Genomic DNA, 9,350 nt, shown 5'->3' on the forward strand with positions numbered 1-9,350 from the left:
GAGAGATCATATTGACCTGTTGGATCAAGATCTTGTTCTGAGCCAATATGGCATTCAAAGTGTCTACTTCAAGAACTCTTTTCTTCTGAGCTACCCCATTATTCACAGGGTTTCTCTCAGAAATGTAGATGAATTAGTTGTTTACAACAATCTCAATGAGTTCTTTTAATTTTGTAGGCATTTTTTTCAAGTGGAGTGATCCACCTGCAGAGCTATCCAATGATATTTTGGACATCTCAGAGAGACCATCATAGAAGATGCCTAAGATACACCATTCTAAGAGCATGTTAAAAGGACATCTCTTTATCAGTTTCTTGTATCTTTCTCAAGCTTCATAGAGGGATTCACATTCTTTTTGTCTGAAAGTTTGAACTTCCACTCTGATTTTGCTCATCTTTTGAGGTGGAAAGAACTTGGCCAAGAAATCATTGACCAATTTTTCCCAAGAGTCTAAAATTTTCTTAGATTGAGAATCCAACCATATCCTAGCTCTGTCTCTAACCACAAAGGGAAAAAGCATAAGTCTGTAGACCTCAGGATCCACTCCATTGGTCTTAACAATATCACAGGTTTGCAAGAATTTAGATAGAAACTGATGTGGATCTTCTAGTGGAAATCCATAGAACTTGCAATTCTGTTACATTAGGTAGCGTTTGTTTTCAGGTACTAAGACAGAGACTGAGAGACTGAGACTCAGTATTGTGTTTGTTAGTTCAGAGACTGGTACTAAAATTTCTGTCTCTGTCTCCAAAATTTCAGTATTTCAGTACCTCCAAAAAGTAGGGACACAGGGGACTGAAATTTTTAGAGATTGAGACTGAAACTTTAATAACATTTTATACCTAAAATACTTTCATTTCAATTAATTAATTCCAATTTTACCCTTTGTGCAAATTAAATTAGAGTTTCATTCTTATTTCAATTCCTATCTCTCATTTTGCACCAAACAGAATACTGAGATTTGTTTCAATCCCTGTCTCTTAGTCTCTGTCTCTCAGTCTCAGTCTTTCTGTCTCTGTCTCTCCACCAAACGCTACCTTAGAGAGACTAATCGAGGCTTAAGCTCAAATTCGTTTGCTCTAATGGCAGGTATGGAGATATTTCTTCCATAGAAATCAGAGGTCGGTATGGTGTATTCACCAAGAACCTTTCTTGCATCTCCTTCATTATTAGGCTCGGCTGCCATGTTTTCAGCTTCTTGTTCGAAAATCTCTGTGAGGTTTCTTCCAGAGTGTTGTACTTTATCTTGTTGTAAACGCATCCTTAGAGTCCTCTCAGGTTCAAGATCAAGATTTAACAGAGGTTCTTTATCGATGTTCCTGCTCATAAGCAAGAAGAGAAAGCAAAGAAAGAAAGAAGAATGAGAGCTCTATGTTCAAGAATAAAGGACTCCTAGTGAGATGTGAAGAAGAAAGAAGGATGAAAAATAGAGAGAAGAGATGAAGAATTCGAATAAAAGGAAGAAGAATTCGAAAATTAGAAGTAAAAAGAGAAAATATTTTTGTTTTTATTTTTATTTATTAATTAAATTCAAAAATAAAAGCTTAATTAATTAAAAAATTTTGAAAATTAAAGTGTGATTTTTGAAAAAGGAGAGAGAGAAAGAGAGAAGATATTTTCGAAAATTAGAAGAGAGAGAAAGAAGAATTAGTTAGGAAGTTTTGAAAAAGAAGAAAGAGAAAATAAGTAACTAATTAAGAAAGGTTTGAAACTAAGATAAAATAAAAGATTAGAAAAGATTTTAATTTAAAATTTAAAATTAGAAAAGATAAGATAGAAATTGAAAAGATTTGAAAAATATTTGATTTTGAAATTTGAAATTAGAAAAGATAAGATAAGAATTTAAAAAGATTTGACAAAATATTTGAAAGAGATAAGATTTGAAATTTAATTTTTGAAAAAGATAGAAAGATAAGATAGTAATTTGAAAAAGATATGATTTTTGAAAAGATTTGAATTTGAAATTTAAAACTAAGATAAGATAAGATAATGATTTTGAAATTAAAATTTGAAATTTTGGTGATATTTTCAAAAATTAAAGTAAAAAGATAGAAAAAATATTTTTTGTTTTTTGAATTAATGAAGAAAGAGAAAAACAACCAAAAGACACCAAACTTTAAATTTTTAGATCTAAAATTAATAATTTTCGAAAATTGAAAGGAAAAACACCTAAAGACACAAAACTTAAAATTTTAAAGATCAAAACAAGAAGAAAAACAAGAATAACTTAAAGACTAAGAAGAACTCCAAGAACAAACTTGAAAAATTCAAAATAATTAAAGAACATGCAATGGACACCAAACTTAAGATTTGACACTAGACTCAAACAAAAGACACTATTTTTGAAAATTTTTAAAAAAAAAACTCAAGAAAGTTCGAACTCTAACAAGAACAAGAACAAAAGACTCAAACAAAAGATAAAGATTAATAAAGAAAATAAAAGATTTTTGAAAAATTTTTATTTTTTTTTCGAAAAAGAAGATAAAAGACTCAAATAAAATTAAAAACAATACCTAATCTAAGCAACAAGATAATCCGTTAGTTTGTTCAAACTCGAACAATCCCTAGCAACGGCGCCAAAAACTTGGTGCACGAATTCTCACACTCCATACAATTGAACCCGCAAGTGCACTGAGCCGTCCAAGTAATACCTGAGGTAAGTTAGGGTCGATCCCACGAGGATTGTCGGCTTGGATCAAACAGTGGTTATCTTGTAAATCTTAGTCAGGCGGATAGAAAAGTTGTATAGTTGTTTAAACGCATAAAGGTAAAATAAAGATAACGTTACTCAGTAGTTGTGAATCTAATGATAAAAAGATGGTTAAGGCTTTGGAAATGCTTTGTTCTTCGAGATCAATACTTTCTTACTGTCTACTCCAACTATGAATGATTTCTTCTATAGCAGGCTGTATGTGATCAACGCCGGTTTGAGCGGCCACCAATCTTCCTCTAGGCTGAACACCAAGTTTAGTGCGCATCCAGTCTGAATGAGGGTGAAACTCTGCAGTTCATCTCCTTGGTGATCCTACTCAAAACGCCACAGACAAGGTCGAATCTTCCAAATCAGACAATGCTGCGCCTTAATTCTAGCCTTTACCACAAAGACCCTAATCTCCCCAGACCTCGGCTGAACTGATGTCACGACAAGTCCCCAACGAAGTCGTGGATTAGCTATCTAAGAGACGTATCCTCAAGCTAGTGGTTCATTGATATCCAATTAAAGATGCTCGCTGAACCCTAGTAGAATAGAGATAACTTGTGACGGTTCAACTCATTCATAAGGTTGAAGAACGAAGATACATCTTAGGAGAGGATCAAACATCAATTGAAATAGAGCAATAGTGCTCTTATTAACTCATAAAACTCAGCAAAGCTCCTAACATTAATCTAGGAGGTTTAGTGGCTCATATTGTACATAATGGTGTTCGAAAATATGATATGCTGGAGAGAGAGATCCTAAACATGGTTGATCTTCTCCTATATATACTAATCTAATAACTAAGGATTACAGAAATATGGTAGGCTTAGGCTTATAGTGCGAAAATCCACTTCCGGGGCCCACTTATTGAGTGTTTGGGCTGAGCTAAGGGTGTCTCCACATGCTAGTAGGCTCCTTGGGCATTGAACGCCCCCTTTGGACTTCCCCTTTGAGCGTTGGACGCTAGCCACCTCTCTGTGGGCCTTGGACGCCAGGACTAGAGTAGATGGCTGTCGTTGAACACCAGTTTTGAACCTTAATATCCAAAGACAAGTGTAAATTATTATATATTTCTGGAAAGTCCTGAATGTTAGCTTTTTATAGCCATTAAGAACACTTCATTTGGATATCTATAGCTCTAGAAATGCTTGCTTGAGTGCACGGATGTCAGATCCTGACAGCATCTGCTATGCTTTCCTTGCCTCTGAATCAAACTTTGTCAAAACTCTCAGATTTCAGCTAGAAAATACCTTAAATCACCATAAAACACAACAACTCATAGTAGAATCCAAAAATGTGAATTTTAGACTAAAGCCTATGAAAATATAATAAAACTTAAACAAAACATGCTAAAAACTATATGAAAATGATGTCAAAAAGCATATAAAATATCCGCTCATCACTAACACTCTGAAAATATAGCAAAATTTATGATTTCTTCGTCGGATGGATTATTGTCATTAAAAACTTCAAAATCTGCTAATTTAGTAGGTAGTCTCCACTCTCTTTGAGGTCTTCTATATGATTCTGGTTGTTCATTTATGTTAGGATGCCTTTCTTCTACTTCATCATATGTATTTGGAATTACAATCGGATATTTTTCTATCTTTATGTTCCAGCCCCACATGTCTCTTTCATCAAACTTCACATATCTACTAATGATCACCTTCTTTAATTCTGGATTAATAAGCTTGTATGTTTTTGAGTCTGTGCTATAGCCAATAAGGATACACTTCTCACACTTGTCAACTAACTTCTTCCTTAACTGGTCTAGTACATGGGCATAAGCAATATACCCAAAGACTTCAAAATAATGAATAGAAGGCCGCTTTCCACTCAAAGCTACCTCTGGAGTTTTATCATGAACACCTTTTGTTGGATTCCTATTCAAAATATGAACTATTATTGCGACTGCTTCTGCCCAAAATTCATTAGGCATTTGTTTTTACTTGAGTATACATCTGACGATATCTATGATAGTTCTGTTCTTTCATTCAGCAACTTCATTTTGTTGAGGAGTATATCTAGTCACTACAAGAAAATGGAACATTTGTAACAAAAAATTTGTATCAAATTTAAAATTGTTACAAAAAAATAGTATTTTGTAATAACAATTTTTTATTGTTACAAAAGAATAATGTTTTGTAACAACATTACAAGTTGTTACAAAACATGATAATATTTTGTAACAATCTGTTTTATTTTGTTACAAATTATGTTAGTTTTTGTAACGATATAGTGTTTTGTTACAAAATATTGTAATATTTTGTAACAAAAAAAAATAAGTTACAAAAATTCAAAATATTTTGTAACAATTTTTTTTTTGTTTCAAAAACTCCAATTGTTTTGTAACAAAACAACTTTTTGTTTCAAAAACTCTAATTATTTTGTAACAAAAAATTAATTTGTTAGAAATTCAATATTTTTTGTAACAAGTTAATTATTTGTCACAAAATATAAGTATATTTTATAACAAATTCTTTTTTCTAAATGGTAAACACTTTAAAAATAAAAAAAATTGTGTATATATTTTTTTAAAATAATTTTATTTTGTTTCAAAAATTAAAATTTTTTATATAATGTATGTATTCATTAATTTTTAAAAATTATAAATATTATTTTATATTCTTCTAAATAATTAATGTATAATTTTTATTAATAATCAGATTTTTAAAATTAACTAAGAATTAATTTATGTCACTTAAAGAAATTTTATTAAATTATAAATATAAATAAAAGTAACTAAAAAGAAAAGAATAAAAACAAAATACTAAAAGCTGTAAAAAGGGATACACTGCAGTAAAAAATCCTAAATCTTCCCAACCCCTCACTCACGAACACTCTGCGCCGTCTACCACTCCAGAAAGCGCAATGAAGATCCCGCCGGAAGAAGAAGGATCGGCGTAGCCCCCGAAAAACGTTCTTCTCGTCGTCATCTCGTTTGTTATTACCGTCTCTTTCGCCGTTGTGTTGTGAGCGGCGGCCTGGTGGTCTTCGGTGGTCTTCGAATTTAAGGTTTAAAGTAAATTTTGATTAATTGAGTTTAAAGTAATTTAAGGTTTTATTTTATAATTATCAAATTATTTTTTATATTTAAATAATAAAATTTAGCAAATAAAAATAATAAGAATTTTATATGATCTAATTTAAATAATTGAGATTTTAGAATTTAATACTTTAATTTTTATAAACAAAAAATAAATTATATTATTTTTAATTTTAAATTAGAATACTTGATTAAAAATTGATTAGTAAATTGATAATTGAGTAGTATTTTAAAGTAATTTTAAGAGATTAAATTAGATTTCAAATTTATACAATATACTTTAATTTTATTAAAAATTTACCAAACTCCAATTACCCAAAATTCTTAATTTCACTTTTACCCCAAATTAAACTCTAATTACCAAATTAAACCCTATAAACCCTAATCCTAATTAACCCATAATTTTCTCCTTTTACCCAGGAACCCTAGCACAGCCCCTCCCTTTCACTTTTCCTCCTCTTCAGAGCAACTTCATCCCCATTTAGCCATTATCTTCAAGTTTGATCATCACCACCTCATCACCACCATTCACCCCCTTGCTCCTTAGCGAGTTCACTGCCTCAGCTACCCGAACCACCCTTCTCTTCTTCTTCCTCCTCTACTCCTTTCTCTTCTCCTCTGTCTGCTGAACCATGGCTGAACCATCGTCGTCAGGGATCAAATAGCGTGCGCGAGGAAGGAGAAGCCCCGGTCCTCGCGTTCGTCGTCGTCTCCAAGTGTTCCTGCAGATGCCATCGTCTTTGCCACGAAGCCAGCGCCGCCATGGTCCTCGCCAAGAAGCCAGTGCTGCCATCGTCACCATCATAGACTGCTGCTACGCGTGCCGTCGCCGCCGCCTCTGAGTTCGTCGCCGTCGCTTGTGGGAACCCAAGGAGAGACACGATCGAGAAGCCGCATCTTGTGGTCGCCGACGAAGAAATCACTACCACCGAACCCCAGCCGAGCTGTCGCCATCGAACTAGGCAGAGAGGGAGAAAGTAACATCGTTGCCATTGTTAGAAAGGAGCTCGACCATCCTTGCCGCTGGAGCTTGTCGCCGGAAGAGAGGAGGTGACGACGGAGGAAGTTGCCACCGCTGTTCTGCCTCACTGAATGGCGCTGGAAAACCGCTGTTGCAGCCGCTGGAGGACTCCCCTGCAGCTGCCAAACCCTATCCCACTCCAGTTTGGGTTCCGACCATGGTTCGTTTATGACGGGTTTTGTTTTTCTAGGTGTCGGAGCTGCTGCCATTGCTTCGTCTCCATGTTTCTCCTTTGTTAAGTAAGTATATCTTTGAGTTAGTATTTCTGAATATTGAGTTGGTATTGAGATAGTGAGGTGGCTATTTCTGTGATTGTTGAATTCTCTGCAGCTAGCTTTGTTGCATTATTTCTGAGTAGTGAAAATTCTGAGTTTAAGTTGGCCTGAATCATCGGATTGGGATTCCTGATTGATGAATTTGGTGCTGGATATGCTGTTGATTGTTGAATCTGCAAGGTTACACAAATTCTAGTGCTGTCCAAGATCTATAAAATTTAGGAAGTTATGTATGTATGATATTTCTCAATGCTTCAATACTGGTTTTACCACTACTTAGTACTTACAGATTAAGTCATCACATAATATATATAGCCAAGTATTTGTCATACAGGTTAGCAAGTGCCACTTAAATTTGAAATATAAGTTATGTGTTGTAATTTTTACCATCCTTAAGGCAACTAGGGCCTTCCGTTAAGCTAAATAATTAGAGAAAATATATCATACATGCTCTAAATATAATTGCAAATTGCTTAGGTTGTCTTAATTGTTGTTATTCACGTTATTAACATACATGAATAAAGAAACTAGAAGCTGCTTTACATTTGTAATAGGTTAAGGTCAAGGAGTGATTTAATGATAGAACTAGTCTATTTAATCATTTGTAACTTAGTATAAAAGAAGCTGAAATAACAAGAGTTGGAAGAAGGAGTGGATACATTAACTTGTTTGGTAGATACAATAAACTGAATTTAGAATGTTTAAATGGAAGAAGGAGAGGAGGAGTTCTCATCGTTGTTGTACGCCCAATTAAGGTGAATGTTGTCCTCAATTATGGTCTTAGAATCAATTATATACTTTGTCTTATTGAATTTCTTATTTTGCTAAGCTAGTAAGCTTTCTTTGTCAAAGCTACATTGGATCTATGGTTGGGTATTTCTCCTCTTGGTTGCTTTGAGGATGGAGACTGTTATCTGCCTAACAATATAATGATTCTACTCTGCAATATAATAGATTTAATACAACTGAAGGTTGAGTTTGCTTCTTTTGTCATATTGGTTGCTGAGGTTGTTGCATAATATGTTCAGTAACAAGATTTTGGTTTTCATTGGCATATCCACAGGGTTTCAAGGAACTCTCAGGTAATGCATACAAGCTGCTGACTAGAATGTTTAAATGGAAGAATGTCTCAATTGAGAAGTGGTTGGCTTTTCTTTGGGAAAGTAGAATGCTAAGTCATGCTCTATGTGTTTCACCTATCTGTGAGGCATTCCAGAATTCATTAGAGCACTTTAATAAACTTTCAAATATTGGATCTTGGACACGTTATCTTCAAGGAAACCATTCATCGTTAATAGGGTTTCAACAGATTTTCTCATTTTTTACTTTCTAGCTCTTAGAAAATTTCTTGCTGTAATGGAGACTCTTTTCAAAATGACATTACAGCTGATGATGTTCGAAAGGCTGCTCTGGAACTGATTTCAAATGTAAGGTTTGTTTTTAGGAAGACTTTATCATATTCTTTTATCCAAAATCATCACTCTGTTCTCTTTTAATCTCCTAGGTTTCTGTTCCAAATCATTCCACTTTTCTTGCTGGTTATCTTTACTATGATTTGTGCCCAAGGCTTGTTGCAAATGGACGGTTAATAGAGGTAAGTATCATTGATTTTGATTCAATCTAAATTCTTGTGTTACCCATTGGCTGCCTTGAATTTTTTAAGTAATAGATAAGTGCTATTTGAAACATGTTTCATACTTGTCTTCATTGATTTAAGTAATAGTAAAGTAGAACATATTGATATGTGTATACTGTAGTGTGCAAGAGTATGTTGAACTCTCTCATAGCTCGCTTTGACAATGAAACAAATTAGACCCTAAAGGTATTCCTAAAGTTGCTTATGGTTTCTAACTTTTTTATTTCGGTTTTTCTTATTGACAGGAGTGCTGAAATGGTGATCATATGCTATCTTGAGGGATCAAGAATGTTTTGATGCATAGAGACACTAAGCTATGTTAGAATTTTTATGTTTTGGTTGAACTTTTATGTTAGAACTTTTATGTTTTGTTGAACTAATCAATGTACTCACTAGCTAATGTTATTCTGTTTCAAGACAATTTTAGCTTAAAGGATCTTGTTTGACTTATATATGTTTTTGCATATTATATACATGTAAACTTGCTTATTAAAATCGTTAATATATTAGTTAATTTAAAAAATAATTTAGTAAATTATGCATGTAATTTGTAATAAAAAAAATTTGTTACAAAATAATTAATTTGCTTTCGTAACTAAAGAAAAAAAAATGTTACAAAATCATGTTACATTTTGTAACAAAATTTTTTGATAGGAAAAAAATTGACTGTCACG

General features: G+C 33.2%; 1 long non-coding RNA gene and 1 other non-coding gene across 2 annotated transcripts; both read left to right on the plus strand.

Annotated features, from left to right (window-relative positions):
• The first annotated feature begins 279 nt into the window (after positions 1-279).
• Positions 280-388, plus strand: LOC130977331 (small nucleolar RNA R71). The gene has a single exon (XR_009085027.1). It is a non-coding gene; the product is annotated as a small nucleolar RNA R71 (small nucleolar RNA).
• A 7,991-nt stretch (positions 389-8,379) lies between these two features.
• Positions 8,380-9,017, plus strand: LOC130973841 (uncharacterized). Its single transcript, XR_009084305.1, has 3 exons — positions 8,380-8,467; positions 8,545-8,634; positions 8,922-9,017. It is a non-coding gene; the product is annotated as an uncharacterized LOC130973841 (long non-coding RNA).
• Positions 9,018-9,350: the final 333 nt, after the last annotated feature.

The sequence above is a fragment of the Arachis stenosperma genome, chromosome 4 (assembly GCF_014773155.1).
Source record: "Arachis stenosperma cultivar V10309 chromosome 4, arast.V10309.gnm1.PFL2, whole genome shotgun sequence".
NCBI lineage: Eukaryota > Viridiplantae > Streptophyta > Magnoliopsida > Fabales > Fabaceae > Arachis > Arachis stenosperma.